The sequence below is a fragment of the Bufo gargarizans genome, chromosome 8 (assembly GCF_014858855.1).
Source record: "Bufo gargarizans isolate SCDJY-AF-19 chromosome 8, ASM1485885v1, whole genome shotgun sequence".
NCBI lineage: Eukaryota > Metazoa > Chordata > Amphibia > Anura > Bufonidae > Bufo > Bufo gargarizans.
The window spans coordinates 53,714,396-53,727,843 of record NC_058087.1 but is presented as its reverse complement, the minus strand read 5'-3'; the positions used below and the strand labels follow the sequence as shown (position 1 = coordinate 53,727,843).

At 43.9% G+C, this 13,448-nt stretch overlaps 1 protein-coding gene across 2 annotated transcripts in view; it reads left to right on the top strand.

The window, feature by feature from the left end:
- Positions 1-13,448, top strand: part of LOC122945304 (putative methyltransferase DDB_G0268948) — a 245,840-nt gene that overhangs the window by 124,955 nt on the left and 107,437 nt on the right. Inside the window, exon 1 of one of the 2 annotated variants that reach the window (XM_044304346.1) lies at positions 979-1,018. The exons of the other annotated variant lie outside the window; for it this stretch is intronic. The gene's annotated coding sequence lies outside the window, so the exon portion shown is untranslated. Of the gene's footprint in view, positions 1-978; positions 1,019-13,448 lie in introns of those variants that run through there. 2 annotated transcript variants of the gene reach the window in all.

The window sequence follows — 13,448 nt, the reverse complement described above, 5'->3', positions numbered from 1 at the left end:
TTTCCTGAAATTCGTTTCAATTATAAAAAAAAAAAAATTTGATTCAGGTGCACATACCTTAGTTCTACTGGCATCAGAAAGGCTTAATGTTCTTTTCTCTTTAAAAAAAAGCTAATTTGAATATCTTTCCCAGAAGCCCAATAGTAAGCAAATTCTCTTTTCTTTATGAAAAAAAAACACTGACTGAAAAGTTTGAGGCTACCACCAGGGGAAAGTCTTAGGCCCCTTTCAGACACGCGAGTTTTCCGCGCGGGTGCAATGCGTGATGCGAACGCATTGCGCCCACACTGAATCCTGATCCATTCATTTCAATGGGTCTGTGTACAAGAGTATTGCTTTTTACGCATCACTTGTGTGTTACGCGAAAATCGTAGCATGTTCTATATTCTGCATTTTTCACGCAGCCCTGGCCCTATAGAAGTGAATGGGGCTGCGTGAAAACTGAACGCAATCGCAGACAAAACTGACTGAAATTGCTTGCAAAATGGTGCGAGTTTTCCTGAAAGCACCTTGAACGCATCTGGACCTAATCCATATAGTTAGTGTGCAAGAGGCCTTATTATCAAAAATGTATCAGTTCGTTAGAATCCGAATTTTGGGGGAAATTCCAAATCAGTAGATTAGATTAACTCATCTCCAGTTTCCACTGCTTCAGAGTCCAGTGGCAGCGTGATTTGCACCACTCCATCCTAAGCTTGGAATTGTGATGTAAAGCTAGTTAGAATTTTTACTTTTTTATATTATTTTAGGATCTCAAAATGTTGACCTCAAATAGTTTGTTTTTTCACTTCTTTACTAAATTAATCCTCTCTGATTTCAATTAGTGGCCACTAAACAGCATTCCAAGTTACAGTTGTTTATTTTTGCCAAAAGGGATTGTGAAAGGTGCTCTGCATGGCCTGCGGTTATTTACAGATTACTGGTCCAATCAGTCCTGAGTCATATGTTTGTCAGCAGCTACCGTATATATAGCAGTTGCATTGAGGCGCTCATGTTCTTTACAGCACAGAGGTCTTAGGTAAGAGATGCTTACATCTATTTATCTGTGGCATGTGGAGTTGAACTTAGTTTATTTTACTTTTACTGTAGTTTTATATTACAATATATATATATATATATATATATATATTATATATAACTTTCAATAGTTTTTTATTAATTTTCAAAGAAATAGGGAGTACAAATAATACAAATAGTAATATGTGGGAGACAGTCGCAGCTGTCGGTTATGCTCAAACCAAGACAGTCGCAGCTGTCATTACAGTGAAGATTCAAACCATCTTGATAAGCATTTATCTCAGTTTCATTTTAAATTTATAAAGTAATAAAAACGTAAGCAAGAAAACTTCCCTGTAAAGGGAAAGAAACATAACAGTATGCCTCAGTGAATTAAGAAAAAAAAAAAACATAAGTGTATGTCTGTTCAAGAGTTTTATAGTTACGGTAATAGTTTTAACAGTTGTTGTGCCATACCAGTGAGAATGACTGAATTATAATTACAGATAGCATTTGTTAAATTGAAGAGAGTTACAGCGGGAGAGAGTTGGTCTGTAATCTTTAAGAATACTAAAGAGTCTCAAATATCGATACAATAGGATGAAGAAAACCATGGTTTCCATCTGATAGAGAATTTTTTTGTGTTGCCTGAACCTCTAGCTAGAATTTGTTCTTAGGAATATGTAGTATTTAGTTTGAAAATGACTATATCAATAGAGGGAATCTCTGCAGTTTTCCATTTGTTTGCAAGAGTGTTTTTTGCGATAATGCAAAGGATACAGAATAATTCCCGATATTGTGGGGGAATATTTTGTATTGAACAAATATAATGAAAAGGACATTAAAAGGGGGAGCAAAAATAAACATTTATTATTTTTGCTCCCCCTTTTAACGTCCTTTTCATTATATTTGTTCAGTTTAATAATTAGGGACGTGTACCTCTGATACCTTGCTGTAGTATTTTGTTGGGAATATTTTGTATCCCTAGAAAAAGTCAAATTAATTGAGGTGACCAATTTATAGGGCAGTTTAATGTCGTATAAAGAAGGCTCCTACATTCTACCCAATATCGTTGTTTAAGAGGGCAATTCCATAAGATATAGGATAGGGTCCCCTTCTGGCCGCACTTTCTCCAACATTTATTTGAAGAGTTAGGGAAAGCTTTAGCTATCCAATCCGGAGTATAGTACCAACGGGATACTGTCTTAAAGGCGGATTCTATATGTGAAGAGCATTGAAGAGTAGGGTTGAGCGAACCCAAACTGTAAAGTTCGGGTTCGTAACGAACTTTAGGATTTTTGGACCCCGGACCCGAACCGAAATATTTCAGTAAAAGTTTGGGTTCGGTGTTCGGCGCTTTCTCAGCGCTTTTTGAAAGGCTGCAAAGTAGCCAATCAACAAGCGGTTAACTGTCTGACCTTAGAAGCCATCACAGCCATGCCTACTAATGGCATGGCTGTGATTGGCCAGAGCAGCATGTGACCCAGGCTCTATATAAGCTTGAGTCACGTAGCGCTGCACGTCACTCTGCTGTTATAAGTGTAGGGAGAGGATGTTGCTGGACTGGTGATTTCAGGGAGACAATAGTAGAGAATCTAACTCAACGATCTACATAGAAATAGTTGTGTGGGTGCAGGGCACAATCGTTTTACCCTGCCCTGAGCCCATTGACCAAACAAAAATAACTTTTATCCATCTGTTAGTTGCGTGGGCAGTGGCAGCGGTGGCCATTTTATGCAAGCTCAGTGCACCAGCACTGCATCTGATCTGCAAGTGTTAAATTCAAATTTAATATATACAGCTTTCATATTCTGCTACCAAACACTTTTTTGGCTATCTACAACATCTGGATTAGTCATTGTGCAATTTAAGCTAGAAATACACCCATCATTTTCAGGGGTTTTATAAACACTTTTTTTTGCCAAAAAAACTGTAATTTTCTGATGTGCAAGTGTTAAATTCAAGTTTAATATATACAGCTTTCATATTCTGTTACCAAAAAAAAAAAAACTTTTTGGGCAATTTACAACATCTGGATTAGTCAGTGTGCAATTTAAGCTAGAAATGCAACCATCATTTTCTGTGGTTTTAAAAACACACTTTTTTGACAAAAAACACTATTTCCAGGCCTTGCAGCATCAGCACGTGTGAAATTTCAGGCTTATATACTGATGTCAAATTCAGTTGTTAAACAAACACTCATTTGGGCAAAAAATAAATTGTTGGCACCCTTTGATGCAGATGTCATTGTGAGATACACCCTTAAAGGGCTTCTGTCAGCCCACTAAACTGTTTTTTTGTTTTGTTGGGTTAATAATAATCCCTACACTGCGAGCTCCCTATACATAAGCTAAATATTCATTTTTGTTCAGTAGATTTTGTTAAAAAGCAATTTTTATAATATGTAAATTACCTTGCTACCAGCAAGTAGGGCGGCTACTTGCTGGTAGCAGCCGCATCCTCCTCTAATAATAACGCCCCCTCCGCTGTGTGATTGACAGGGCCAGAGAACGGGATCGTTCTCTGCTGGCCCTGTTTGAATTCAAAATATCGCGCCTGCGCCGTACCTGTCTTTAATCGGCGCAGGCGCACTGAGAGGCGGCCGCTCTGTCGGCCGCTCCATCCTCAATGCGCCTGCGCCGATGACGTCACATCTACACCCGGCGCAGGCGCATTGAGGATGGAGCGGCCGAGAGAGCGTCCGCCTCTCAGTGCGCCTGCGCCGATTAAAGACAGGTACGGCGCAGGCGCGATATTTTGAATTCAAACAGGGCCAGCAGAGAACGATCCCGTTCCCTGGCCCTGTCAATCACACAGCGGAGGGGGCGTCATTATGAGAGGAGGATGCGGCTGCTACCAGCAAGTAGCCGCCCTACTTGCTGGTAGCAAGGTAATTTACATATTATAAAAATTGCTTTTTTAACAAAATCTACTGAACAAAAATGAATATTTAGCTTATGTATAGGGAGCTCGCAGTGTAGGGATTATTATTAACCCAAAAAAAAAAACTGTTTAGTGGGCTGACAGAAGCCCTTTAATACATTATGCCTCTCTTCAGGCTCTAACTGGACAGTGTGCAAGCCACTCGTGTCTTGTCGTCTGCACATTGTCTGAAGAACTGCCACGCCAGGGAATTCCTTGGAGCTGGCTTTGGTGTGCTCGGTCCCTTGCTCCGGTGGGCAGTAGCAGGCGTACTGTCTTCTGCTCCCTCTGCTCCCTCTTCTGCTGTGCTGGTGGATCTGTGCCGCCATTTGGTGCACCAATATTTAATTCAGGCCTACACTGGGTCAGGCATTGTGAGATACACCCTTTATATACAGGGGTTTGATCCAGGCATTCGAAATTCAGCCATTTTGGGCAAATAAATCTTTAATTCAGGCCTAGTCTGGTCCAGGCCATGTGAGATACACCCTTTACATACTGTTGTTCTATTCTACTATTAATTAAACACCCATTTAGGCCAAGATCCTAATTCGAGAAATATGAGGAGAGCGTCAAATAAGGGACGTGGCCCAAGGGGGTTGTGCTGCTGGTGGAGCTCCTGTTGCAGGGAGAGGACGTGGTCGATCTGTGCCAGCTACACGCATAAGTGAAACCCCTTTCCTCAGGTGCGAGTAGGCGACAGAACCTGCAGCGGTATTTGGTCGGGCCTAATGCTGGTGAGGCCTGAACAAGTACAGGCGATAGTAGATTGGGTTGCTGACAGTGGATCCAGTTCCTTCACATTGTCTCCCACCCAGTCTCCTGCTGAAAGACCACAGTTGGCACCTGCAGCTGATGTCCATCAGTCTTTCACCTCACCCCATTGCAAATCAGCCAAGCAGTCTGAGCCCCAAGTCATGCAGCAGTCTCTTCTGATTTTTGATGACACTGTTAGCAAGGTTTCCTAGGGACATCCACCTAGCCCTGCCCCAGAAGTGGAAGAGATTGAGTGCACCGATGACCAACCACTTATCTTTCAAGATCAATACATGGGAGGACCATCTCAGCACGTCTCGGATGATGACGAAACACAGGTGCCAACTGCTGGGGCTTTCGAAAGTGTGCAGACTGACAAGGAAGGCAGGGTTGAAGACTGGGTGGAAGATTATGTGGAGGACGATGAGGTCCTCGACCCCACATGGAATCAAGGTCATGCGAGTGACCTATGTAGTTCGGAGGAAGAGGCGGTGGTCGCACAGATCCACCAGCACAGCAGAAGAGGGAGCAGAGGGAGCAGAAGACAGTACGCCTGCTACTGCCCACCGGAGCAAGGGACCGAGCACACCAAAGCCAGCTCCAAGGAATTCCCTGGCATGGCAGTTCTTCAGACAATGTGCAGACGACAAGACACGAGTGGTTTGCACACTGTGCAATCAGAGCCTGAAGAGAGGCATAAACGTTTTCAACCTGAGCACAACCTGCATGACCAGGCATTTTAAGTGCAAAGCATGAGCTGCAGTGGAGTAGACAACTCCAAAACCAAGAAAGGTCTCTGGCTCCTCCTGCTTACTCTTCTGCTACAGTCTCTGCCTCTTCATCCACCTCTAGAGTGACAGTGCCACCTGCCAACCCGCAAACAGAGGTTCTGCCAGCATCTCCACAATGTCCCACGGAAGCGTTCAGGTCTTTATCTCCCAAACGCTGGAGAGGAAGAGGAAGTACCCCCCTACCCACCCGCGATCCCTAACCTTGAATGCCAGCATTTCTAAATTACTGGCTTTTGAAATGCTGTCATTCCATCTGGTGGCGATGGAGAGTTTTAAAGGCCTTATGGCGGTGGCTGTCCCACAGTACGTCGTGCCCAACCGCCATTACTTTTCAAGGCGAGCCATCCCTTCCCTGCACAACCAAGTAGGGGACAAAATCAGGTGTGTACTGCGCAATGCCATTTGTGGCAAGGTGCACCTGACTATGGATACGTGGACCAGTAAGCACGGTCAGGGCCGTTATATCTCCATAACAGCACACTGGGTAAATGCAGTAGCGGTTGGGCAAGAGGCAGATAGCAGTTTGGCGCATGTCCTTCCACCACCGAGGATTGCAGGGCGCTTCAGTTTGCCTCCTGTTGCTTCCTCCTCCTACCCTGCTTCCTCATCCTCTACCAGCTCCTTAACCGGTCAGCGTAACACCTTCACCACCAACTTCAGCACAGCCAGGGGTAAACGACAGCAGGCAGTTTTAAAACGTATATGTTTTGAAGACAAACCCCACACCGCGCAGGAGCTGTGGACGGGCCTTGAACAACAGACCGATGAGTGGTTTGTGCCAGTCAGCCTCAAGCTTGGCCTGGTGGTGTGCGACAATGGGCAAAATCTCGTAGCAGCTCTGGGACTAGCCGGTTTGAAGCACATCCCTTGCCTGGTGCATGTGCTGAATTTGGTGGTGCAGAGATTCCTTAAATATTACCCCGATTTGTCAGAGCTGCTGCATAAAGTGCTGACCGTCTGTGCGTGCTTTCGGCGTTCTCACCCTGCTGCTGCTCGCCTGTCAGCGCTGCAGCATAACTTCAGCCTTCCCGCTCACCGCCTCATATGCAACGTGCTTACAAGATGGAACTCCACCTTGCACATGCTGGCCAGACTGTGCGAGCAGCAGCAGGCTATAGTGGAGTTTCAGCTGCAGCACGCACGGGTGAGTCGCTTGGCGGAACAGCACCACTTCACCACCAATGACTGGGCCTCCTGTGTTCCTTGTTGCGCTGTTTCGAGTACTCCACCAACATGGCCAGTGCCGATAACGCCGTTCTCAGCGTTACTATCGCACTTCTATGCCTCCTTGAAAAAACTCTCCTGGCGATGATGGAGGCAGATGTGGCACAGGAGGAGGAGGAAGAGGGGTAATTTCGTAGGGTTTCCGGGCAAGTCATTCCCAAGTGGCTCCAAGGGTGGGTTCCTGCACCTACAAACCCAAGGTACACAATTGTCCAGCCAGGGCGCAGTTCTGGAGGATGAGGAGGTGGAGGATGAGGAGGAGGAGATGGAGGAGGAGGAACAATGTTCACAGCAGGGTGGCACCCAGACCAGCTCATGGCCATCACTGGTGCGTGGATGGGGGGATACAGAGGACACAGACGATACACCTCCCACAGAGGACAGCTTTTCGTTGCCTGGGCAGCCTGGCACACATGAGCGATTACATGCTGCAGTGTCTCCACAACGACCGCCGAGTTGCCCACATTCTAACTTGTGCTGATTACTGGGTGGCCACGCTGCTGGATCCCCGTTACAAGGAAAATGTACCATTCTTAATTCCCTCACTGGAGCGTGATCGTAAGGTGTGTGAGTACAAGCGCATGCGGGTAGACGCGCTGCTGGTGGCATTCCCACCTGACAGCGGGGGCACAGTGGAAACACAAGGCGAAGGCAGAGGAAGAGGTCGCCAACGAAGCTGGGGCACTGCTAGCACCTCAGAAGGCAGGGTTAGCATGGCTGAAATGTTGAAAACCTTTGTCAGCACACCACAACAACCAGCACCACCAGCTGATATGGAACGTCTTAACAGGAGGCAGCATTTCACCAACATGGTGGAGCAGTATGTGTGCACACGCCTACACGTACTGAATGACCGGTCTGCCCCCTTCAACTTCTGGGTCTCCAAATTGGGCACATGGCCTGAGCCTTCCCTTTACGCCTTGGAGGTGCTGGCCTGCCCTGCAGCCAGTGTATTATCTGAACGTGTGTTTAGCACGGCAGGGGGCGTCGTCACAGACAAGTGCAGCCGCCTGTCCACAGCCAATGTGGACAAGTTCACGTTCTTTAAAATGAACCAGGCATGGATCCCACAGGACTTGTCCGTACCTTGTGCAGAATAGACATGTATACCGGCACTAACCAGCTATTATACTGCAGCGCAATTGCTCATTCTTGTATTTTGGATATTTCACACTCTTTAAAGTGTACCCTAATTTAAAAAATAAAATATTAAAACCAAAAACCTGTGTTGGCTACCTCGTCCTCCTCCACCGCCGCTTCCACCTACACCGCTACGTCCATCGCCTCCTCAAACTCCTACTCCATATGGAAATCCACCTCATAAATCTATTTTTTTATTTGTACGTATTTTATTTTATATCATTTCACTACTTTGTCAGTTACATTTTCTGGTGAAATTCAGCAATTTTGGGGTGTATAGTACCACTGCTATACCAAGTAGACAGGTTTAAATAATAAAAAAAATTGTCATTTACATTTTCGTGTGAAATTAACCAATTTTGGGGTTTAAGTACCCCCTAGTAGGCAGGTTAAGAAAAAAAAATGTCACTTTTCCTTTTTCTGGTGAAATTCACAATTTTTGGGTGTGATGTACCACTGCTATACCTAGTAGACAGGTTTTAAAAAAAAAAAAATGTTAGTTACATTTTTTGATGAAATTCACCAATTTTTGGGTGCAATATACCCCTCCTCAATAATTTTTCTGTTACATTTTTGGGTTGACATTATACAATTTTAGATGTGAATAGACACCTGCTATGCATAGGTGACGGGGAATAAAATTTAATAAATTATTCAGTATTTAATGCTTAAACTTTGAAAAGTTGTCACACTTTTATGCTTCAATAATTTCTCCCATATTTCAACTCTATAATCATAAATTTGAAAAAATTAATCCTCCCTTGGATGTGGTCTCTCTTTCTCACGCTCCCTCTCTGGCCTGGAATCCTGATTCTCCGCCACCCGTGATCACCATGGTAGGCGCATAAAATAACATTGAAAGTTGATAGAGCAGATATCAAATTGGATCGTGAACATCACGGGGACGTGCAACATGGTGGGGCACAGTGGCATAGGGATCGCCATAGCAACCATAGCAGTGGCTATGGGGCCCTACGCCACTGGGGGCCCGTCCGGGCCGCCTTCTGTTGATTATTTTTATACACACACTACACACAGGCAGCCAGGCCCGAGCCCAGTGGCGTAACTACCGTCGCCCCGGCAGCGTGTGACTGTTTATTTTCAAGTTAGTTAAATATGATCAATTCTTGTCTCAGTTCAGGGCCCCTTCACAGCAGCAGCAGACCAGGCCCCCTCACTAATGTGATCTAATCTTACTGTCTCCTGATGTGTCTGGGATTCAAACCCACAACCTCCAATGTTTCAGTGGCAAAGCATTTACCCACACAGCCATAAAGGCTGCATTGCAACTGATTGAAAAAATATGAGATGTTTACTGTTATAGCTGGCTAACTGAACATTTATACACATGACAGCTGCCCCAACACACCCAGCACTGCTATATCTCTATATGACAGCTGTCCCAGCACACTCAGCTCTGCTATATCTCTATATATGACAGCTGCCCCAGCAAACCCAGCTCTACTACATCTATACACATGGCAGCTGCCCAAACACACCCAGCCCTGCTACATCTATACACATGACAGCTGCACCAGCACACTCAGCTCTACTATATCTCTATATATGACAGCTGCCCCAGCAAACCCAGCTCTACTACATCTATACACATGACAGCTGCCCAAACACAGCCAGCTCTGCTACATCTATACACATGACAGCTGCCCCAGCACACTCAGCTCTGCTATATCTCTATATATATATATATCTACTGTATAGCAATACTTATATAGATGTAGCAGAGCTGTGTGTGCTGGGGCAACTATCAAGTATAAAGATATAGCAGAGCTGAGTGTGCTGGGACAGCTGTCATATAGAGATATAGCAGTGCTGGGTGTGTTTGGGCAGCTGTCATGTGCATAGATGTAGCAGAGCTGGGGCAGCTGGGGCAGCTGTCATATATAGAGATATAGCAGAGCTGAGTATGCTGGGACAGCTGTCATATAGAGATATAGCAGTGCTGGGTGTGTTAGGGCAGCTGTCATGTGTATAGATGTACACTTAGCCAGCTATAACAGTAGAAGTCTCATATTTTTTCAGTCAGCAGAAAGACAGCTCTTATGGTCTTGTGGTTAGGTGCTTTACCTCTGATACAGAAGGTCGTGGGTTCAAATCCAAAACTTTTCTGAAATACAAGCACTGACTCCATATATGGACATACAGGGTGGGACGCTGGAAGAGACTGCATCGCAGTGCCAAAGGAGTGGGGTTTACACAGGAGGAGGGAGGTGGAAGCGCGCTGGGGGGGGGCCCTTACAAATATTTGCTGTGGGGCCCAGTCATTTCTAGTTACGCCCCTGGTGGGGCAGTAAGTGTGCACACGCCTACACAAACTCACTGACAGGGGTCAGCCCCTGCAACTTCTGGGTCTCCAAATTGGGCACATGGCCTGAGCTTGCCCTTTACCTGCCCTGCAGCCCATGTATTGTCTGAATGTGTGTTTAGCATGACCGGAGGGGGTTATCACAGATTATATTTCGCAATGTTTTGGGGTGTACCCTAATTTTAAAAATAAAATTTAAAACCAAATAGCAGTGTAGGCTACCTCCTCCTCCTCCACTGCCGCTTCCACCTACACCGCCACATCCACCATCTCCTCAACCCCCTACTCCATATGGACCTCGTCCTCCTAGATCAAGATTATTATTTTTTATCTATTTTATGTTATTTAAAGTAATTTCCCTATCCACATTTGTTTGCAGAGCACTTGCCATGCTCTTAACCACATTTTGATAGCATTTGTAGCCCTCTAGCCCTTTTCATTACATTTTTACAGCCATTTTAGTGCTCAAAAGTTCGGATCCCCATTGACTTCAATAAGGTTTGGGTTCGGGGTCAAGTTCGGATCCCGAACTCAAACTTTTTTCCGAAGTTTGGCCAAACCCGTCAAACCCGAACATCCAGGTGTCTGCTCAACTCTATTGAAGAGCTTTATGTGAACATTTAAAAGCTAGCTGCCAACCTTGAAGGTCTACATTTATTCCTATATCATTTGTCCATTGTTTTATGGGATAAGTTTTGCTACATTTATCAGATTTAGTGTAAAGAGTATATATTGGTTTTAATCCCTTCATATCAAATGAGAGGTATATGAAGGTGAAGTTATCTACTTGTAGAGAGGAGGGGGTTAAAGATTGTAAAAAATGTCTAATACGTAGATATTTGTAAAAATCCTTATTGGTTAAATTATATGTGCGTCTAATGTTTTCAAATGTCATTTATCCATTAGCATCATATACGGTATATGCTTGACATGAGATATACCCCATAAAGACCAGTTAGTTAATTCAAGTCCTGGACTAGAGGCTTGAATTATTGACAACGGTAGTTCCTGGAGGTTGGGCACCGTGGAGGAAGCTAAGGCGGTATGGTATTGCAACCAAACATTATATGAGGGTTTTACCAATGGGTTTGTGAGAGGAGGTTTATGAAGGTTCCAGGCTGGGAGTAGTAAAAGATCTCTAATTTTGTAAGGATATACCGAGGAATTTTCAATGTGGACCCAATGTGAATTACAAGTATCGCACCACCACTGTTTTAGGAGAGTTATCAAAGTAGCTATGTGATAACCTTTAGTATTAGGCATCCCAATCCCTCCGGCGAGTTTTGATTTAGTGGTAATGGTAGCGGATAATCTTGGTTTCTTCCCAGCCCATATAAAACGTGACAGTATTCTATTTATTTTAATGAAGAAGGATTCAGGAAGGTGTATGAGCAGTGTCCTGAATAAATTACGAATTTTTGGTAATATAAACATTTTTAAAGTAGCTATTCTGCCCAGCCACGAGACTTCATGTTTAGCATATTCCGCAGAGTCTGACTGAATGGTTGCAAGAAGCGGGATGTAGTTTTTAGTAAATAGGGAAGAGAAGTGGTATGACAATTCTATTCCCAAGTATTTTAGACTAGCTACCTTCCAGTCAAACTGGTATTGGGACTTCAAGGATGTTGATTGCTGAGGGGGAAGGTTCAGAGGGAGAGCTTGTGTTTTAGAGTTATTTAAATGGTAATATGACAGGTGACCGTATGTGTTGATGTTTTCCATAACTGCCAGTAAAGATATTTCTGGCTTGGTGAGGGAGAGGATGATATCATCCGCATATACTGTAGATAGATAACATGATCTCTACCTTTTAATACCCAACCCAGAAATTCTATCATCTAGTCAGAGGGCTTGAGCCAATGGCTCCATGGATAAGATATAAATTAGAGGGGAGAGAGGGCACCCCTGCCGTGCTCCATTTGTAATATTAAATTCCTTTAGATAAGGCACCATTAGATAACACTTTCGCTGAGGGGTTGGAGTATAAAGATGACACTGCCAGCGATATACTACCAGTAAAACCCATATGTTCTAATACAGAGAAAGCATACGACCAGCGTAATCTATTAAAAGCCTTCTCGGCATCCAAGGCGAGGATCAAGGCAGGCGTGCTGTCCCTTTCAATATGATGGAAGATATTTAATAGTCTTCTGGTGTTGTCAGAGGTCTGACGGCCTGAGACAAAACCCGACTGATCTTGGTTCGCCAGATGTGGGAGAATTAAGGCAATTCTATTAGCTAGGACTTTAGCATATATTTTTAGGTCCTGATTCAGTAGAGAGATCGGTCTAAAATTTTAAGGGGGGTCAGTAGATTTGCCTGGTTTTGGGAGGGTGGTGATGAAGGTTTGTAGATTTTCTTTGGGCAATGAACCACTTAACATGGCTGTTCGGCAGAAATGTAGTAAATAGGGGGACAGACTAGTGTAATAGGTTTTATAATATAAGCTAGTAAAACCGTCAGGGCCAGGGGCTTTGCCAGATGGAAGAAAACGTACGTTTTTTAAAATTTCTTCTGTGGTGATCTCCTTGTTTAATTTATTTAATTGGAAAGAATTTAATCGTGGTAGATGTAAGCGATCCAGATATGTCTGAATGGCTTTTATGTGATCAGGGGTGGATATAATCGAGTCTCCTGTTATATAAGTGAGAATAATAGGTTTTAAAACTGTTAGAGATGTCAAATGGGGAGAAGAGCTTATTTTTAGTGGTCAGGTGAATGAGAAAAGGTATGCTGGAATTTAATTGTCGCTTTTTTAAGTGATATGCTAATAGTTTACCCGTTTTATTGTCTTGGGCGTAATAGTGGGCTTGTTTCTTACGGTGGGCTTTTTCATATGTTGTCAGCATGTGGCAGCGGAGATCTCGTTTAATAGAGATTAGTTGTGAGGCTAGTGTATCAGATGGTGAGGCTATATTTGCTTGTTCTGTATTTCCTAGATTAGTCAGGAGATCCGTTAATGGTTTTTCTCTTTGTTTTTTGAGTATGGAACTGTATTTAATACATAAACCACGAATCACCGCTTTATGACAATTCCATACAGATATTGGGCTTTCTACAGAGGGTGCATTAATTTAGAAAAAATCCTCAATATCAGTATGTAAACGTTTTGAATATTCCTGGTGATATAGTAAGAAAGGGCTAATGCGCCATTGATGGGCTCCATGCGAGGATATCTCATCATCAAGCGTGAGTGTGATCGTCGCATGGTCGGACCATGTTATAGTTTCGATAGTTGAAGCTAATGTGGATCATAAAAATATTCTATCCACCAGGAACATATCCAAACGTGAGTA